The 22,888-nt window shown below is 30.3% G+C and overlaps 1 long non-coding RNA gene across 3 annotated transcripts in view; it reads right to left on the bottom strand.

Moving 5' to 3' along the window:
• Nucleotides 1-916: 916 nt before the first annotated feature.
• The window catches only part of LOC119612839, a 29,306-nt gene continuing 7,334 nt past the window's right edge, over nt 917-22,888 (bottom strand). The window contains exons 1-3 of one of the 3 annotated variants that reach the window (XR_005232177.1): nt 19,105-19,247; nt 1,092-1,508; nt 917-1,022 (exon numbers count right to left, since the gene is read on the bottom strand). This is a non-coding gene — a long non-coding RNA (uncharacterized LOC119612839). Of the gene's footprint in view, nt 1,023-1,091; nt 1,509-12,484; nt 12,787-19,104; nt 19,248-22,888 lie in introns of those variants that run through there. The other 2 variants (XR_005232176.1, XR_005232175.1) reach the window with 2 other exon arrangements.

Genomic DNA, 22,888 nt, shown 5'->3' with positions numbered 1-22,888 from the left:
ACTAGAACTGAACTAGAACTGAACTAGAACTGAACTAGAACTGAACTAGAACTGAACTAGAACTGAACTAGAACTGAACTAGAACTGAACTAGAACTGAACTAGAACTGAACTAGAACTGAACTAGAACTGAACTAGAACTGAACTAGAAACTGAACTAGAACTGAACTAGAACTAGAACTGAACTAGAACTGAACTAGAACTGAACTAGAACTGAACTAGAACTGAACTAGAACTGAACTAGAACTGAACTAGAACTGAACTAGAACAGAACTAGAAACTGAACTAGAACTGAACTAGAACTGAACTAGAACTGAACTAGAACTGAACTAGAACTGAACTAGAACTGAACTAGAACTGAACTAGAACTGAACTAGAACTGAACTAGAACTGAACTAGAACTGAACTAGAACAGAACTAGAACTGAACTAGAACTGAACTAGAAATGAAATGGAACTAAACCAAACTAGAACTGAACTAAAACTGAATTCTGGAAAACATAGAAATCTATCATACCAATCAAGAAATATCATAAAGGTTAATGCGTAGCAAATATCAAGTGAACATTGAGTTGCGGAAAAATATGAGAGATTTTTATTAAAATGACTTCAATTAATAGTTTACTTTATGTAAAATACAATTTGTAAATTCTCTGCTCTTAAAGGATTTGTAAAGTTAAAGCTAAAACTTATTATGATTCCCTCAAACTTATACATATTTGAGTAATGAGTTTATATTTTCCAGAAAACGCCATCAATTATATATTCGATAAAAATAAGGTTTTTCTGTTTACCCAAAAACCACAACAAATACATGCATATAAAAATGATAACATTAAATAAATAATAATTGAATAAATAATTAAATTTTAAATTAAATTAAAGTCCAAATAAAATAGTTATATAACTCAATATTCATGGAACTTACCTCAGCCCACATGCAAACAATCAATGAAGCGCAGGTCATTAATAAAGGATAATAGGCGGACATCAAGGTAACAGCCCATTGTGGTTGTAAATCCAACTGAAATCAAACAAAATAAAATTGTTTTCAAAAGAAACAATTTAAGCAATTTAATAAGAAAACACTTACCGGTGTGGTAAAATAGGCTCCCCTCAAAGAGGCCGCCACAATACCATAAAATATAACATTTTCTGTGTGGTAATACGACAGGCCCTTAACACAGACGGCTGTTTGAGTCTTTGATATTCGGCCACTATACAGATAAACAATTGTATAACCGATACCAGGGCAACAAAATAGAAAACACTTGAAATGCCCGCATAGTAGGGTAAGTTAAAACCACTACACTCATCGCCGGCATAACGTATTTCACAGAGGCAAGTGCCATTTAGACAATCACCGCGTCCCGAACAGGTGGCCGTATTGAGATCATCATGATTGAGGGTTGTGGTGGTCCACTACTAGATGTAGACTGTTGTAAAACGCTCGAAGAGCACCTCATTAAGTTATGAAAACTCGGTAGCATTCTATGTGTGAAAAGTTAAACTGAAAATTTGAGAATAAAAAAAGTGATTGTAAATAAATTATAAACTTTTTTAAAGAATTTTATGTTTATTAGTACTTGAAATTTGTCTTAAAATTATTAATTTATATTTTGACCTCTTGGGTATATGTGTAAACAATCAACTAAACAATCCAAATAAAAGAAACAATATTTTTTTCTTTTGGTAAATATTTAGTTATGTTCATTCGTATGTGAGGAATAAACAAATGAGCCATAGAAACGATAAATATAAAGTTAAACATATAAAAAGCAAATAAATAAAAAGTGAAGAGTGAGGTATAGTTGCACAATATGTGGTTAAGCAAATATTTAATGGTCAGTTTGATAAGCATAAAATGATGGATTACTGAACTGAATCTTAGATAAAACTGAACTACACAATATTTGAAGTAAAACAGAACTAGAACTAAACTAGAATAGAACTAGAACAGGACTAGAACAGAACTAGAACAGAACTAGAACAGAACTAGAACAGAACTAGAACAGAACTAGAACAGAACTAGAACAGAACTAGAACATAACTAGAACATAAGTAGAACAGAACTAGAACAGAAATAGACAGAACTAGAACAGAACTAGAACAGAACAGAACTAGAACAGAACTAGAACAGAACTAGAACAGAACTAGAACAGAACTAGAACAGAACTAGAACAGAACTAGAAACAGAACTAGAACAGAAAACTAGAACAGAACTAGAACAGAACTAGAACAGAACTAGAACAGAACTAGAACAGGAACAGAACTAGAACTAACAGAACTAGAACAGAACTAGAACAGAACTAGAACAGAACTAGAACAGAACTAGAACAGAACTAGAACAGAACTAGAACAGAACTAGAACAGAACTAGAACAGAACTAGAACAGAACTAGAACAGAACTAGAACAGAACTAGAACAGAACTAGAACAGAACTAGACAGAACTAGAACAGAACTAGTAACAGAACTAGAACAGAACTAGAACAGAACTAGAACAGAACTAGAACTAACTAGAAACAGAACTGAACAGAACTAGAACTAAACTAGAACAGAACTAGAACAGAACTAGACCTAAACTAGAACAGAACTAGAACAGAACTTGAACAGAACTTGAACAGAACTAGAACAGAACTAGAAACAGAACTAGAACAGAACTAGAACTAGAACAGAACTAGAACAGAACTAGAACAGAACTAGAACAGAACTAGAACAGAACTAGAACTAGAACTAGAACAGAACTAGAACAGAACTAGAACTAGAACTAGAACAGAACTAGAACAGAACTAGAAACAGAACTAGAACAGAACTAGAACGAACTAGAACAGAACTAGAACAGAACAGAACAGAACTAGAACAGAACTAGAACAGAACTAGAATAGAACTAGAACAGAACTAGAACTGAACTAGAACTGAACTAGAACTGAACTAGAACTGAACTAGAACTGAACTAGACTGAACTAGAATGACTAGAACTGAACTAGAACTGAACTAGAACTGAACTAGAACTGAACTAGAACTGAACTAGAACTGGAACTAGAACTGAACTAGAACTGAAACTAGAACTGAACTAGAACTGAACTAGAACTGAACTAGAACTGAACTAGAACTGAACTAGAACTGAACTAGAACTGAACTAGAACTGAACTAGAACTGAACTAGAACTGAACTAGAACTGAACTAGAACTGAAATAGAACTGAACTGAGAACTGAACTAGAACTGAACTAGGAACTGAACTAGAACCTGAACTAGAACTGAACTAGAAACTGAACTAGAACTGAACTAGAACTGAACTAGAACTGAACTAGAACTGAACTAGAACTGAACTAGAACAGAACTGACTAGAACATGAACTAGAACGAAGAAACTAGAACAGAACTAGAACAGAACTAGAACAGAACTAGAACAGAACTAGAACAGAACTAGAACAGAACTAGAAGAACTAGAACAGAACTAGAACAGAACAGACTAGAACAGAACTAGAACAGAACTAGAACAGAACTAGAACAGAACTAGAACAGAACTAGAACAGAACTAGAACAGAACTAGAACAGAACTAGAACAGAACTAGAACAGAACTAGAACAGAACTAGAACAGAACTAGAACAGAACTAGAACAGAACTAGAACAGAACTAGAACAGAACTAGAACAGAACTAGAACAGAAACTAGTAACAGAACTAGAACAGAACTAGAACAGAACTAGAACAGAACTAGAACAGAACTAGAACAGAACAGAACAGAACTAGAACAGAACTAGACAGAACTAGACAGAACTAGAACAGAACATAGAGAGAACTAGACAGAACTAGAACAGAACTAGAACAGAACTAGAACAGAACCGAACAGAACTAGAACAGAACTAGAACAGAACTAGAACAGAACTAGAAACAGAACAGAACTAGAACTGAACCTAGAACTGAACTAGAACTGAACTAGAACTGAACTAGAACTGAACTAGAATGAACTAGAACAGAACAAGAACTGACTAGAACTGACAGGTAATAAATATTTTTGCTTTATTTTCTAATGCTACCACATCAATCAAATTCCCAACACGTGTATTATCTGCCGGAAACATAATAACATTTACTACAATAATGCATGAATTTGCCAACTAATAACAATGTCCTTATTCCAAGCGATTAATCTAAATACTAAATGTTATCATTTTAATAATTTAGTCTATAAATAAGAACTTAACATACATACATATGTATGCGATCTACAAAATGTTTATAACAGAATTAATTGCAAAAAAATAATTTTTGCATATTTATATATAAACAATAGAATTAAAATAGAAACAAAAAACTAAAGCCTAAATAAATTTATGCTAAATAACGCCAAAATCAATTAAAAATACGAACGAGACAAATAAAAAATGGAAATGAATAAACATTAAGTTTGAACATAATAATTAATACTGAGGATGAATGTTGATGAGTCAACAAACAATAGGGTCATTATTTAGTGTGTCCATTTGGATATATGCAGTCAAAAATTATAAACAGTAACAAATTTAAATAACGGAAAACTTGTTAAGTTTTTGAAAAGAGGAGGTTTATAGGGACCCAAAAAGGAAGAGACATTTGACGTTTTTGTTTTAAATCTGTCTGTAGAAGTTTATGATCATATCTCCACCTTTTTTAGACCGATTGAAAAGATTTTTAATAACAGTATCATCGAAACTTTAAGAGACATTTAGGTAAGACGCTTGAATTCCAAAACCATCTAACAGCTTAAGAAACTTAATACCACAACCTAGACAACCCGATATGTTCAATTTTAAAGGTCTCTAACTGATCCCTCTATGACCAATATTTCCAGTAGTTACTGTTTAATGACAACCAATATGTACATTGAACATTATGCCAGCCATGCATGACAATTAATAATGATAAAAAACATTTATACGCTTTACAATCTTCTTTTGTTTTTGTACATCCCATATAAGTGAATCGTTTATATTTGTATTATCATACAAAAAATAACAACAGCAACAATAACAGACACTATAGGAAATTGAAAATTAAAAAAAAAAAAATTATACATTTTATACAGAAAGACAAACAGACGGACAAAAAATACTCCTATAATGTCAATGCTTGATTATATTCATATAGACAAGTCACACACAGTTAATACAATCGAAACAAGAAAGTTAAGTCGATCTAGCTCGACTATATGATACTCTATAACTATTGATTAATATTAAATCTCACAAAATAATACATGAGACTAGAACAGAACTAGAACAGAACTAGAACAGAACTAGAACAGAACTAGAACAGAACTAGAACAGAACTAGAACTGAACTAGAACTGAACTAGAACTGAACTAGAACAGAACAAGAACAGAACTAGAACAGAACTAGAACAGAACTAGAACAGAACTAGAACAGAACTAGAACAGAACTAGAACAGAACTAGAACAGAACTAGAACAGAACTAGAAACAGAACTAGAACAGAAACTAGAACTGAACTAGAACTGAACTAGAACTGAACTAGAACAGAACAAGAACAGAACTAGAACAGAACTAGAACAGAACTAGAAACAGAACTAGAACAAACTAGAACAGAACTAGAACAGAACTAGAACAGAACTAGAAACAAGAAACTAGAACAGAACTAGAACAGAACTAGAACAGAACTAGAACAGAACTAGAACAGAACTAGAACAGAACTAGAACAGAACTAGAACAGAACTAGAACAGAACTAGAACAGAACTAGAACAGAACTAGAACAGAACTAGAACAGAACTAGACAGAACTAGAACAGAACTAGAACAGAACTAGAACAGAACTAGAACAGAACTAGAACAGAACTAGAACAGAACTAGAACAGAACTAGAACAGAACTAGAACAGAACTAGAACAGAACTAGAACAGAACTAGAACAGAACTAGAACAGAACTAGAACAGAACTAGAACAGAACTAGAACAGAACTAGAACAGAACTAGAACAGAACTAGAACAGAACTAGAACAGAACTAGAACAGAACTAGAACTAGAACTAGAACTGAACTAGAACTGAACTAGAACTGAACTAGAACTGAACTAGAACTGAACTAGAACTGAACTAGAACTGAACTAGAACTGAACTAGAACTGAACTAGAACTGAACTAGAACTGAACTAGAACTGAACTAGAACTGAACTAGAACTGAACTAGAACTGAAACTAGAACTGAACTAGAACTGAACTAGAACTGAACTAGAACTGAACTAGAACTGAACTAGAACTGAACTAGAACAGAACTAGAACAGAACTAGAACAGAACTAGAACAGAACTAGAACAGAACTAGAACAGAACTAGAACAGAACTAGAACAGAACTAGAACAGAACTAGAACAGAACTAGAACAGAACTAGAACAGAACTAGAACTAGAACAGAACTAGAACTAGAACAGAACTAGAACAGAACTAGAACTAGAACAGAACTAGAACAGAACTAGAACAGAACTAGAACAGAACTAGAACAGAACTAGAACAGAACTAGAACAGAACTAGAACAGAACTAGAACAGAACTAGAACAGAAACTAGAACAGAACTAGAACAGAACTAGAACAGAACTAGAACAGAACTAGAACAGAACTAGAACAGAACTAGAACTAGAACAGAACTAGAACAGAACTAGAACAGAACTAGAACAGAACTAGAACAGAACTAGAACAGAACTAGAACAGAACTAGAACAGAACTAGAACAGAACTAGAACAGAACTAGAACAGAACTAGAACAGAACTAGAACAGAACTAGAACAGAACTAGAACAGAACTAGAACAGAACTAGAACAGAACTAGAACAGAACTAGAACAGAACTAGAACAGAACTAGAACAGAACTAGAATAGAACTAGAACAGAACTAGAACAGAACTAGAACAGAACTAGAACTGAACTAGAACAGAACTAGAACAGAACTAGAACAGAACTAGAACAGAACTAGAACAGAACTAGAACAGAACTAGAACAGAACTAGAACAGAACTAGAACAGAACTAGAACAGAACTAGAACAGAACTAGAACAGAACTAGAACAGAACTAGAACAGAACTAGAACAGAACTAGAACAGAACTAGAACAGAACTAGAACAGAACTAGAACAGAACTAGAACAGAACTAGAACAGAACTAGAACAGAACTAGAACAGAACTAGAACAGAACTAGAACAGAACTAGAACAGAACTAGAACAGAACTAGAACAGAACTAGAACAGAACTAGAACAGAACTAGAACAGAAAACTAGAACAGAACTAGAACAGAACTAGAACAGAACTAGAACAGAACTAGAACAGAACTAGAACTGAATTAGAACTGAACTAGAACTGAACTAGAACTAAACTAGAACTGAACTAGAACTGAACAGAACGAACTAGAACTGAACTAGAACTGAACTAGAACTGAACTAAACTGAACTAGAACTGAACTAGAAATGAACTAGAACTGAACTAGAACTGAACTAGAACTGAACTAGAACTGAACTAGACTGAACTAGGACTGAACCAAAATGAACTAGAACTGAACCAGAACATCACACCCTCCCTATCAAAAGCTTATTATACATAATGTAAGGTACAAAATTAATATTTTAAACATATAAACAAAAAACTCAAAATTTAAATAAACAGTAGAAATTTCAAATTTAATAAATACACAGTTTGAGGGTTAAAAACAATGTTTAACTTATAACAATATATTTCTCGCTATCTCTCTCAGTTGTTGAAGGTGTTGAAGGGGACACACGTTATCGTTAGATCCATAAAAATTTACACAGGAGTATGAGTAATAACAATAATAAGTGAGATGTGAGAGAAAGTATAATAAATGGTTTTATACACACAAGTTGATTTAATAATTTCAACACTTTTAGTAAAGGAAATAGTTGTTATTATTATTTCTTTTTTTTTTTTTTGTTATAAGGGGGGCGTATATATTATGAAAATTTTATTACAACATTTTAAAATAAACAAATTTTCAAGTTTTCTGAGAATGTGTTGCCTAGAGTTGATTTATCTTGAGCTTAAACTGTATTTAATTTAATATTTTTTAACGGACTGTAAGTTCCGGTTTCAGTGGTTTATAACGTTATTAGAATGAGTTCAATCCTCCCCAGTCTTTTAATCTTAATACAAATGATAGATTTTGTGTGTATGATGTTATAAATTTAATTGAACAATTAAAAGCACATTGTTTTAATTTCCAGTTTACATTTGTGTTAATTAACAAACAAACATTTAGTTAAAATTTAAGTTTCATCATATATGTATATTATCTAGTTAAGGGGTAAGTAGTAGTTTTTGAAATAGTGATTCTGAAAAGCTGTAAGTCCGTTCGCAGTCAAATTCCACATTACTAAGACATTACAGTCAGAATCCTCTATTTTTTCGATAACAGATAACAAATGTTAATGTAAGAAAACCTTCTCAAAACTCTTACAAATAAATCTCTTTCTAAAAATTAAAAATCCCTCTTGAGACACCTCATAAAACTTCTTTTAGTAATTTTTCTTTAGAGAAAAATTTCTTTTGGAAAGTCTTTTCTAGAGATAGAATTCTTTGAGGAGTGTCCTCGTAACACAAGTTTAATTATAAAAGTTTCTCTAGAAAAATATTTCTTTAGGAAAGTTGCTCTAGATAACATTTTCTTTAGAAATGTTGCTCTGGAGAGAGTTCTCTTTAGAAAAAGTTTTCTCCAAAGAAAGGTTTCTTAAAACATATTTCATTAGTGTTTCTTTAGAGAGCTTTCTTTAGAGAGAGCTTTAATTAGAAAATCTTCTTTTTGAGACCATTTTCTTTAGAAAAGTTTGTCTAGAGAGTGTTTTCTTAGGAAAATTTCTCTAAAAAGTATTTTCTTTAGAGAAGTTTCTGCAAACTATAGACTAGACTAAAGACTTTACTATGGACTAGACTATAGACTAGACTATAGACTAGACTATAGACTAGACTATAGACTAGACTATAGACTAGACTATAGACTAGACTATAGACTAGACTATAGACTAGACTATAGACTAGACTATAGACTAGACTATAGACTAGACTATAGACTAGACTATAGACTAGACTATAGACTAGACTATAGACTAGACTATAGACTAGACTATAGACTAGACTATAGACTAGACTATAGACTAGACTATAGACTAGACTATAGACAAGACTATAGACTAGACTATAGACTAGAATATAGACTAGACTATAGACTAAACTATAGACTAGACTATAGACTAGACTATAGACTAGACTATAGACTAGACTATAGACTAGACTATAGACTAGACTATAGACTAGGCTATAGACTAGACTATAGACTACACTATAGACTAGACTATAGACTAGACTATAGACTAGACTATAGACTAGACTATAGACTAGACTATAGACTAGGCTATAGACTAGACTATAGACTACACTATAGACTAGACTATAGACTAGACTATAGACTAGACTATAGACTATAGACTAGACTATAGACTAGACTATAGACTAGACTATAGACTAGACTATAGACTATAGACTAGACTATAGACTAGACTATAGACTATAGACTAGACTATAGACTAGACTATAGACTAGACTATAGACTATAGACTAGACTATAGACTAGACTATAGACTAGACTATAGACTAGACTATAGACTAGACTATAGACTAGACTATAGACTAGACTATAGACTAGACTATAGACTAGACTATAGACTAGACTATAGACTAGACTATAGACTAGACATAGACTAGACTATAGACTAGACTATAGACTAGACTATAGACTAGACTATAGACTAGACTATAGACTAGACTATAGACTAGACTATAGACTAGACTATATACTAGACTATAGACTAGACTATAGACTAGACTATAGACTAGACTATAGACTAGACTATAGACTAGACTATAGACTAGACTATAGACTAGACTATAGACTAGACTATAGACTAGACTATAGACTAGACTATAGACTAGACTATAGACTAGACTATAGACTAGACTATAGACTAGACTATAGACTAGACTATAGACTAGACTATAGACTAGACTATAGACTAGACTATAGACTAGACTATAGACTAGACTATAGACTAGACTATAGACTAGACTATAGACTAGACTATAGACTAGACTATAGACTAGACTATAGACTAGACTATAGACTAGACTATAGACTAGACTATAGACTAGACTATAGACTAGACTATAGACTACTATAGACTAGACTATAGACTAGACTATAGACTAGACTATAGACTAGACTATAGACTAGACTATAGACTAGACTATAGACTAGACTATAGACTAGACTATAGACTAGACTATAGACTAGACTATAGACTAGACTATAGACTAGACTATAGACTAGACTATAGACTAGACTATAGACTAGACTATAGACTAGACTATAGACTAGACTATAGACTAGACTATAGACTAGACTATAGACTAGACTATAGACTAGACTATAGACTAGACTATAGACTAGACTATAGACTAGACTATAGACTAGACTATAGACTAGACTATAGACTAGACTATAGACTAGACTATAGACTAGACTATAGACTAGACTATAGACTAGACTATAGACTAGACTATAGACTAGACTATAGACTAGACTATAGACTAGACTATAGACTAGACTATAGACTAGACTATAGACTAGACTATAGACTAGACTATAGAATAGACTATAGACTAGACTATAGACTAGACTATAGACTAGACTATAGACTAGACTATAGAACTAGACTATAGACTAGACTATAGACTAGACTATAGACTAGACTATAGACTAGACTATAGACTAGACTATAGACTAGACTATAGACTAGACTATAGACTAGACTATAGACTAGACTATAGACTAGACTATAGACTAGACTATAGACTAGACTATAGACTAGACTATAGACTAGACTATAGACTAGACTATAGACTAGACTATAGACTAGACTATAGACTAGACTATAGACTAGACTATAGACCTAGACTATAGACTAGACTAGATAGACTAGACTATAGACTAGACTATAGACTAGACTATAGACTAGACTATAGACTAGACTAATAGACTAGACTATGACTAGACTATAGACTAGACTATAGACTAGACTATAGACTAGACTATAGACTAGACTATAGACTAGACTATAGACTAGACTATAGACTAGACTATAGACTAGACTATAGACTAGACTATATACTAGACTAGACTATAGACTAGACTATAGACTAGACTATAGACTATACTATAGACTAGACTAGAGACGAGAGAGTTTCTAACTTGCCAAATAAAGTTTAAAATATACAAGATCTTTTTTAAAAGATCGTTAAGCAAAAGATCTATTTCGAAAATAGTAATGTCTAGACATTGTCATATTGTTGCTTAAGGGATTTAAATTGAAAATTTTTATATTTCCTTTAGGCAAATATCTTCCACTATACATTCTTTTGGTAAGATCAACAAAATTTTAATAAAGATTAATTGGATTAATTAAGATGACAAATCATATTTGTATTCAAAGAATTTTGTGTTTGTTTTTGTTAAATTCTTTAAAATAAAAAACATAAATTATGTTTTTTTTTTGTTGCTAAATATAAACATTTTTGATTTTTCCGAAAAAATGTGTGATTTTTTTATGTTTTTCTTTTGCACGATCATTAATTTATTTTTTATTTGGTATATATTTTTTTGGCTTCAGGTTAATGTATTTTGAACTTTATAAAAAAAAATTGTTATCAAATTGTGAACGTTTCATTATATTATATTATTTCTAAATTTTGTTTTTAAAATAACAGGAAAATGAATATTCTGGAAGGTATTAAAGAAGGAATTTTTTTTAAATAACATTTAATAAATATTTAAAAAAATTGGGCTTTAAGTATAAAGAATTCTATGAAAACTGGAAGAAATTATCGAATCAAAATTAATCGAATTCATGAATCTGTTAAAGAGGATCGTGTAGAGCTTATGAATTTTGGATTAAAGCTGTACCGGGTATTTCACTTAATAATCAGCAATATGCTATCAATGTTTAACATATTTTTTCCATAATTTTCTAAATAAAAAAAAAGCTTTTTTTTCATCTAAACATTTTGATAACACGTTTTTTTTTATTGATAAAGAAAACTAAACTCACAAATTGATCAAAAATAGTTCAAACTTATTTTTCCAAAAATTATATTTATTTTAAATTTTGTTTATAACTAAATAAACAAATAGTAAATTATTAAATCACTTTTGATTTTGTTTATTTTTCATTTAAAGAAAATATTTTTTTTTTTTTAATTTCAAATCTTATTCACATGATTTTTTTGTTGTTTAAAGAAAAATTATGACAATTTTTTTATAACACAAGTATTAACTTGATTAAAGCTTTTTCTTGACAAACATTAAATTTAAAACATTGTGATAAGATAATAATACAAATGCACTTAAAGAAATAAAGGTTTTAATTCCCAAAAATTATTCTCTTTTTGCTTACATTTTCTTTTTGTTTTTTTTAAAGAAAATTTCTAAATTTCCCAGAAATTTCCTTTAATTATTTTTAAAGCATTTTTAGGCCTTTATTTATGCTAAGATTGGAGCAACATTTTGTTAATATTTTTTTTATTTTTTTCACACAAAATAATAACAATTTTTTCGTTATTTATTAGATTTTTTTTATGGCCTTAATTTTCTATTTTTCTTTTAAATATTTAATATTTTTTTCAAAAAAATATTGTATTTTTATTAATCGGTTTGCATGCGTGCGTATGTTACTTTTAAATCGTTCCGTATTAGACTAGTTGTCTGTTGAGCTTTGTATTAACTGCGAGAGCATTAATGTTAAGTGTAAATAGGGTTGCCAGTTAAAAGATTTGAGGATTTAGCCTACAATTGTAGAGAGAAATCGCCAAAATGTTTAGAAGCACTTCTACACTTTTATTAACTAAAGAAAAGTTTAAAGTCCTTGTACAATATTTCAGTCTATAGTCTGTTGACTATAGATCATTCTATAGTCTGTTGACTATAGATCAGACTACATAGTCTGTTGACTTAACATAATTCTATATTCTGTAGACTATAGATCAGTCTGTAGACTATAGATCAGTCTGTAGACTATAGATCAGTCTGTAGACTATAGATCAGTCTGTAGACTATAGATCAGTCTATAGTCTGTTGACTATAGATCAGTCTATAGCCTTTTGACTATAGATCAGTTTATAGTCTGCTGACTATAGATCAATCTGTTGACTATACATCATTTCATAGTCTTTTGGCTATTGATCAGTCTATTGACTATAGATCAGTCTGTTAACTATAGATCAGTCTTTAGTCTGTAGACTGAACTAGAACTTAACTAGAACTGAACTAGAACTGAACTAGAACTGAACTAGAACTGAACTAGAACTGAACTAGAACTGAACTAGAACTGAACTAGAACTGAACTAGAACTGAACTAGAACTGAACTAGAACTGAACTAGAACTGAACTAGAACTGAACTAGAACTGAACTAGAACTGAACTAGAACTGAACTAGAACTGAACTAGAACTGAACTAGAACTGAACTAGAACTGAACTAGAACTGAACTAGAACTGAACTAGAACTGAACTAGAACTGAACTAGAACTGAACTAGAACTGAACTAGAACTGAACTAGAACTGAACTAGAACTGAACCTGAACTGAACTAGAACTGAACCTGAACTGAACCTGAACTGAACTAGAACTGAACTAGAACTGAACTAGAACTGAACTAGAACTGAACTAGAACTGAACTAGAACTGAACTAGAACTGAACTAGAACTGAACTAGAACTGAACTAGAACTGAACTAGAACTGAACTAGAACTGAACTAGAACTGAACTAGAACTGAACTAGAACTGAACTAGAACTGAACTAGAACTGAACTAGAACTGAACTAGAACTGAACTAGAACTGAACTAGAACTGAACTAGAACTGAACTAGAACTGAACTAGAACTGAACTAGAACTGAACTAGAACTGAACTAGAACTGAACTAGAACTGAACTAGAACTGAACTAGAACTGAACTAGAACTGAACTAGAACTGAACTAGAACTGAACTAGAACTGAACTAGAACTGAACTAGAACTGAACTAGAACTGAACTAGAACTGAACTAGAACTGAACTAGAACTGAACTAGAACTGAACTAGAACTGAACTAGAACTGAACTAGAACTGAACTAGAACTGAACTAGAACTGAACTAGAACTGAACTAGAACTGAATTAGAACTATGGATTAGTCTATTGTCTGTACACTATAGATCAGTCTATAGTCTGTAGACTATAGATCAGTCTATAGTCTGTAGACTATAGATCAGTCTATAGTCTGTAGACTATAGATCAGTCTATAGTCTGTAGACTATAGATCAGTCTATAGTCTGATCAGTCTGTATAGATCAGTCTATAATCTCTTGATTGTAGATCACTCTTTAATCTGTAGACTAAAGATATTTTATAGATTATAGATCAGCCTATAGTCTGTAGACTATAGATCATTGAAAAATGGCTGTAGATTATAGATCAGTCTATAGTCTGATGACTATATATATGACTATAAGAAATTCGAAGTATAATTAGAATCGTTTCTTCAGAAACGGTATTCTTCAGAAAGTTCACTGAACTAGAACTGAACTAGAACTGAACTAGAACTGAACTAGAACTGAACTAGAACTGAACTAGAACTGAACTAGAACTACAACTGAACTAGAATTGAACTAGTACTGAACTAGAACTATGGATTAGTCTATAGTCTGTAGAATATAGATCAGTCTATAGTCTGTAGACTATAGATCAGTGTATAGTCTGTAGACTATAGATCAGTCTGTTGACTATAGATCAGTCTATAGTCTTTAGACTGTGTCTTTAGAGTGAAAGTGCCTTTAGAGTGAAAGTGTCTTTAGAGTGAGTTTTCTTTAGAAAAGTTTCTCTAGGGGGAGTTTTGTTTGAAAAAGTTTCTCTAAAAGGGTTTTCTTTAGAAAAGTTTCTGTAGAGAGAGAATTTTCTTTAGAAAAGTTACTTTAAGGAGAGTTTTCTTTGAAAAAGTTTCTCTAAAGAGAACGTTCTAAGAGGGTTTTCTTTAGAAAAGTCTCTATAGGGAGTTTTCTTTAGAAAAGTTTCTCTAAAGGGAATTTTTTTTAGAAAAGTTTCTCTAAAGGGTGTTTTCCTTAGAAAAGTTTCTTTAGAGGGAATTTTCTTTAAAAAAGGAGAATTTTCTTTGAAAAATTTTCCTAGAGAGGGTTATCTGTAGAAAAGTTATAACTCTAATGAAAGTTTTTGTTGGAGATTTCTATGGAAAAGTTTCTCTACAGAAAGTTTTCTTTAGAATCTTTTGTCTTCAGTCAAGAAAAATGTTATATAAAGAAAGTTTTCTTTAGAAAATTTTATCTAGAAAGAAATTTCATAGCAATCCCATTTTTCAAAAGTATCCCCTACATGTGGCATCCTTAAATACTATATATAATTTTCAGAGTATTAACTAATAATTCTCTTTAAAAATATATCGGAAATCTCTTAATTTTTATTGTATTTAATAATAAATTTCCCAGTTGCTAGTTGACTAAAAGATCTTTATAGAATATTAAAAATAAAATGAGTAATTTTAATTGAAATGTAGGGTCTGAAATCAGATAGACAATTGACAAAACAATTAATTGAAATTGATCTTTTTTTTAATTAAAGGGAGAGAGAGAGCGAATAGAAGGGTAATTGAGAAGATTTTGTAGGGCATTATAAAGCGGAAATATATAATTAAAATAAATGTACAACAAGTAATAATTTATAATAAAACTATAGAGTTAATAATTATAACAAATGTAATAAACTAGTAATTATTTTGTTTTTTTTTTTTTTTAATTTAGCAATAAAAATAATTGATATTTCGTAATAAAAAGGGGGATTAATTAATTTTAAAATTTCGATACCTTAGGGTTATCTTTTATTAAATAAAATTCTATTATCATTTTGACGATTATATTAATGATTTATAATTTGTTGATTTCTTTTAAACAATTTAGTAAATTTTATTTTAAACTTTCACTTTCTTAATGAGAATTTTATAAAATATTAGGTGCAGAAAATTGTTATTAAATGAAATATTGTAAAATAATTAAAAATAGAGCAAGTTAAAGAAAAATTATATCGGTTTCAAAACAAATAACTATTTAAGAGTAAAATATGCTAAAGAAATAGGCTCTTTATTAGGAAATATGCTAAAATATGTTGCAACAAAAAAACAACAAACAAACTAACTTTTGAAACCCTTCTCATAAAAAGTATTTTATAATGCAATTTATTTGTTTATAAATTATTTAATATAAATAAAAACAATTTAATATGGAAATCAAACAACTGTTTTGAGTTTAATGTAATAAATACAAATAAATGGGCGATAAGAGGTTATCAGTCATAATAAAACCACTTTGGGGTAAAAACTAATAGAAAAAAATATGTGTAAACAAAACTTTTTACAAATCATTACAATAACAAATATTTTTAAAGGTTTTTGACTTTTGCTCAAATTTAAAAAATAGTGTTTTCAAAAAAAACACTAGAGTGAATTTTTTAAGGGAAACCCTATATAAAGAAGATTTTTCTAAAGAGAGAACTCTCGATAAACTTTTCCAAAGAAAATTCCCTCTAGAGCAAACTTTTCTGAAGAAAATTTTTTCTAGAGAAACTTTTATAAAGAAAACTCTCTCTAGAGCACACATTTCTAAAAAAAACTCTCTTTAGGGTAACTTTTCTAATAAACATTCTCTTTAGAAAAACTTTTCTAAAGAAAATTCTTTCTAGAGGAACTTTTCTAAAAAACTCTCTCTAGAGAAACTTTCCTAAAGAAAACTATCTCTCTATAAACTTTTCTGACTTATACTCTCTCGCGATAAACTTTTTTAAAGGAAAATCTCTCTAGAGAAACGTTAGTAAGGAAACTTATCTAAAGAAAACTGTCTCCAAATAAGTTTTTCAAAAGAAAACTGTCTCCAGGACAGGTTTTCTAAAGATAACTCTATTTAGAGAAACTTTTCTAAAGAAGATTCTGAAGAAAACACTAAGAGAAACTTTTTAAACAAACAAACTTTTCTGAGAAAAATTTTCCTTAGACAAATCATTTTTAAATTAAACTCCCGCGAAATTTTTCTAAAGAAAACACTCTATAGAGAAACTTCTCTAAATAAAACTTTCTATTAGAAAACTTTTTGTAGACAAAACTTTTCTAAAGAAAACTCTCTCTAGGGAAACTTTTCTATACAAAACTCTCTACAGGGTAACTTTCTCTTAAGAGAAACATTTCTAAAGAAAACTGTCTCTAGAGAAACTTTTCTAAAGAAAACTCTCTCTAGTGAAACTTTTCTAAAGAAAACTCTCTCTAGTGAAACTTTTCTAAAGAAAACTTTCTCTGGACAAAAATTTTCTAAAGAAAATTCTCTCAAGAGAAATGTTTCTAAAGAAAACTCATTCTAAGAAAACTTTTCTAAAGAAAGCTCTCTCTCTAGAGAATCTTTTCTAAAGAAAAATATAAAGAAAACTTTCTATAGGCTAACTTTTCTAAAGAAAACTCTCTCTACAAGGTAACTTTCTCTTAAGAGAAACATTTCTAAAGAAATCTATTTTCTAACGAAAACTCTCTCTAGAGAAAATTTTCTAAAGAAAACTCTCTCTAGTGAAACTTTTCTAAAGAAAACTTTCTCTTTAAAGAAAATTATCTCAAGAGAAACTTTTCTAAAGAAAAATCATTCTAAGAAACCTTTTCTAAAGAAAGCACTCTCTAGAGAATCCTTTCTAAAGAAAAATCTAAAGAAAACTCTCTATAGGGTAACTTTTCTAAATAAAACTCTTTCTAGAGAAACTTTTCTAAAGAATACTCCCTCAAGAGAAACTTTTATAAAGAAAACTATCTCAAAAGAAAATTTGCTAAAGGAGTCTCTTTCCGGAGAAGCTTTTCTAAAGAAAACTCTCTCTAGAGTAACTTTACTAAAGAAAAATTTTTGTAGCAAAACTTTTCTAAAGAAAATTTTCTATAGAAAAAACTTTCTCTAAAGCAACTTTCCTAACTTTCTCTTTAGAAAAACTTTTATAATGGAAACCATCTCTAAAGAAATCTTTCTGAAGAAAACTCTCTCTAGAGCAACTTTTCTGAATAAAACTCTCTTTAGGACAACATTTCTAAACAAACTCTTTCTAGAGCAAAAATTCTCTCTAGAAAAGTTTCTCTAGAGAGAGTTTTCTGAATAAAACTCTCTTTAGGATAACATTTCTAAACAATACTCTTTCATAGAGCAACTTTTCTGAAGAAAACTCTCTCTAGAAAGAGTTTCCTTTAGATTAGTTCATCTAGAGAGAGTTTCCTCTAAGAAAGTTTTTCTAGAAAAAGTTTTCTTTAAAAATGTTTCTCTTGAGAAAGTTTTTTTTTTTTAAAGTTGCTCTAGTTTTCTTTAGAAAAGTTCCTCTATAGAGAGTTTTCTTTTTCAGAAGTTTCTCCAGAGAGAGAGAGTTTACTTTAAAAAAAAGTTTTTCTGACAGTGTTTTTTGTTAGAAAAATATCTTTAGAATAGTTTTAATGAAATCTCGGTCTCTCTCTCGAGAAAATTTTCTTTAAAAAACTCTCCGTAAAGAAGCTTTTCTAAAGAAAAACTTTTGCTGTAGTATTTCTAAAATAAGTTGTAACCCGTTACTTATATTAATATATAAACATTTATTTGTGTTTATTTTAATTGTTATACGACATATGTATGTAGAATGGTAATTGACCTCATTTTTGTTGGTGTAAAATTCAAATAAAATATACTACAACAACACGTCTGAAATACGTATAAATTTGGATAAATAGACTCTAAATGTAAAAAACAAATTATATAAAAAATAAACAAAAATAAGAAAACTTAATGAGCAACCAGAAAATGTCATACAATAAAAATAAATTGTACATTTTTTTTAATAAACCGAAATTCTAGAAATTGGCATAAAACATGCAGTTTTAAAAATAAACATGCTTTGGAAAAATACTAAACATATTTCTTAGAATAAAACAAAACGTAAAAGTTAATAATTTTGAAAAAAAAATTCAAACATTTTAAAATTTTAAAATTTGTACTCACAAAATTGTTGTTTTCTAGCAAAGACAATGTTGTTGTATTGAAGAAAACATTTAAATTATTTTTTTTAACTTTTTTTATCTGTTAATTGACTATTTTTTTAACACCATTTTATCCAAGAAAAGAAACTAAATTAAAGAACTTTATATCATTTGACACGCAACACACTAGACTTGTATAAATTGTAAAATAATTTGTTTAATAAATTAATAATATTAATTTATTCATAACATTAATTTATTCATAACATTAAGTTTCTGTCATGTTTTTAATTTTAAATTAGTTTTTTTCTAATTTTTACTTTTTAAAATAATAATTTAAATAATTAATACACTTTGGCAAAGTCTATTGTTTATAGTTGTTTTAACCTAGAGAAGTGAAACCTTTTAAATGAACCAAATACTTAAGACATGAGGAACTTAAAAGCAAAAAAAAAATTGTAATAAAATATTAACAAAAGAGAAAAAAAGTATTAAAACAAAATATTTAAATATTTATGTGTTAATTATGAATGGGTACATAATGATTTATAAGTTCAGCCTATAAGTAGGCTTTAAAAATTAAAATACATATACATAAAAGTATGCAACACAAAAAAACCCCTTATTATTTTAAAGGTGCATAGTGTGGCATAACATAAAGGATAAAATAAATGTTAGTTCCTATTGCCTACTTTAAGATTGATAGGAAAAAGTTTTCAAAAGGTAATTTAATATTAATACAAATCCTTTCTCTATGTATGCGCAACTATATACAGACAAATACTTATATAAGCATATCAATGTCAATTATTTAAGAGTTTCAATTGAAAGGGTTTATTAAAGTTTAGTTAATAGGTAGACAGTGATTAAAATGGCATCATAGTGGATAGTCATACTGTCTAGTCTTCTCTCTAGAGAAAAGTTTATAAAGGTAACATTATCTAAAGACACGTTAGCCTGTAGACTAGACAAGACTATGGACTACACTATAGACTAGACTATAGACTAGACTATAGACTAGACTATAGACTAGACTATAGACTAGACTATAGACTAGACTATAGACTAGACTAGACTATAGTCTAGACTATAGACTAGACTATAGACTAGACTATAGACTAGACTATAGACTAGACTATAGACTAGACTATAGACTAGACTATAGACTAGACTATAGACTAGACTATAGACTAGACTATAGACTAGACTATAGACTAGACTATAGACTAGACTATAGACTAGACTATAGACTAGACTATAGACTAGACTATAGACTAGACTATAGACTAGACTATAGACTAGACTATAGACTAGACTATAGACTAGACTATAGTCTAGACTATAGACTAGACTATAGACTAGTCTATAGACTAGACTATAGACTAGACTATAGACTAGACTATAGACTAGACTATAGACTAGACTATAGACTAGACTATAGACTAGACTATAGACTAGTCTATAGACTAGACTATAGACTAGACTATAGACTAGACTATAGACTAGACTATAGACTAGACTATAGACTATAGTCTAGTCTATAGACTAGTCTAGTCTATAGACTAGTCTAGTCTATATATACTATATATATATAGTATATATACTATACTATAGACTAGACTATAGACTATAGTCTAGTCTATAGACTAGTCTAGTCTATAGTCTAGTCTATAGTCTAGTCTATAGTCTAGTCTATAGTCTAGTCTATAGTCTAGTCTATAGTCTAGTCTATAGTCTAGTCTATAGTCTAGTCTATAGTCTAGTCTATAGTCTAGTCTATAGTCTAGTTTATAGACTAGTCTATAGACTAGTCTAGTCTATAGTCTAGTCTATAGTCTAGTCTATAGTCTAGTCTATAGTCTAGTCTATAGACTAGTCTATAGTCTAGTCTATAGTCTAGTCTATAGTCTAGTCTATAGTCTAGTCTATAGACTAGTCTATAGACTAGTCTAGTCTATAGACTAGTCTAGTCTATAGTCTAGTCTATAGTCTAGTCTATAGTCTAGTCTATAGACTATAGACTAGTAGTAGACTAGTCTAGTCTATAGACTAGTCTAGTCTATAGACTAGTCTAGTCTATAGTCTAGTCTAGTCTAGTCTATAGTCTAGTCTATAGTCTAGTCTATAGTCTAGTCTATAGTCTAGTCTATAGTCTAGTCTATAGTCTAGTCTATAGTCTAGTCTATAGTCTAGTCTATAGTCTAGTCTATAGTCTAGTCTATAGTCTAGTCTATAGTCTAGTCTATAGTCTAGTCTATAGACTAGTCTATAGTCTAGTCTATGGTCTAGTCTATAGTCTAGTCTATAGTCTAGACTATAGTCTAGTCTATAGTCTAGACTATAGTCTAGTCTAGTCTATAGTCTAGTCTATAGTCTAGTCTATAGTCTAGTCTATAGTCTAGACATAGTCTATAGTCTAGTCTATAGTCTAGTCTATAGTCTAGTCTATAGTCTAGTCTATAGTCTAGTCTATAGTCTAGTCTATAGTCTAGTCTATAGTCTAGTCTATAGTCTAGTCTATAGTCTAGTCTATAGCTAGTCTATAGTCTAGTCTTTCTATAGTCTAGTCTATAGACTAGTCTATAGTCTAGTCTATAGTCTAGTCTATAGTCTAGTCTATAGTCTAGTCTATAGTCTAGTCATAGTCTAGTATAGTCTAGTCTATAGTCTAGTCTATAGTCTATAGCTAGTCTATAGTCTAGTCTATAGTCTAGTCTATAGTCTAGTCTATAGTCTAGTCTATAGTCTAGTCTATAGTCTAGTCTATAGTCTAGTCTATAGTCTAGTCTATAGTCTAGTCTATAGTCTAGTCTATGTCTAGTCTATAGTCTAGTCTATAGTCTAGTCTATAGTCTAGTCTATAGTCTAGTCTATAGTCTAGTCTATAGTCTAGTCTATAGTCTAGTCTATAGTCTAGTCTATAGTCTAGTCTATAGTCTAGTCTATAGTCTAGTCTATAGTCTAGTCTATAGTCTAGTCTATAGTCTAGTCTATAGTCTAGTCTATAGTCTAGTCTATAGTCTAGTCTATAGTCTAGTCTATAGTCTAGTCTATAGTCTAGTCTATAGTCTAGTCTATAGTCTAGTCTATAGTCTAGTCTATAGTCTAGTCTATAGTCTAGTCTAGTCTAGTATAGTCTAGTCTATAGTCTAGTCTATAGTCTAGTCTATAGTCTAGTCTATAGTCTAGTCTATAGTCTAGTCTATAGTCTAGTCTATAGTCTAGTCTATAGTCTAGTCTATAGTCTAGTCTATAGTCTAGTCTATAGTCTAGTCTATAGTCTAGTCTATAGTCTAGTCTATAGTCTAGTCTATAGTCTAGTTATAGTCTAGTCTATAGTCTAGTCTATAGTCTAGTCTATAGTCTAGTCTATAGTCTAGTCTATAGTCTGGTCTATAGTCTAGTCTATAGTCTAGTCTATAGTCTAGTCTATAGTCTAGTCTATAGTCTAGTCTATAGTCTATCTATAGTCTAGTCTATAGTCTAGTCTATAGTCTAGTCTATAGTCTAGTCTATAGTCTAGTCGATAGTCTAGTCTATAGTCTAGTCTATAGTCTAGTCTATAGTCTAGTCTATAGTCTAGTCGATAGTCTAGTTTATAGTCTAGTCTAGTCTATAGTCTAGTCTATAATCTAGTCTATTATAGTCTAGTCTATTGTCTAGTCTATTGTCTAGTCTATAGTCTAGTCTATAGTCTAGTCGATAGTCTAGTTTATAGTCTAGTCTATAGTCTAGTCTATTATAGTCTAGCCTAATAAGTTCTTGAAACCGAAGAGAGTAAGATCTTTAAGACTAGATTCTGCAAC

Source organism: Lucilia sericata, unplaced genomic scaffold (genome assembly GCF_015586225.1).
Source record: "Lucilia sericata isolate MDLA Ls3-8-SP2 unplaced genomic scaffold, ASM1558622v1 Contig001839F_arrow, whole genome shotgun sequence".
In the NCBI taxonomy this organism is placed as follows: Eukaryota; Metazoa; Arthropoda; class Insecta; order Diptera; family Calliphoridae; genus Lucilia; species Lucilia sericata.
This window is presented reverse-complemented; position numbering and strand designations above follow the sequence as displayed.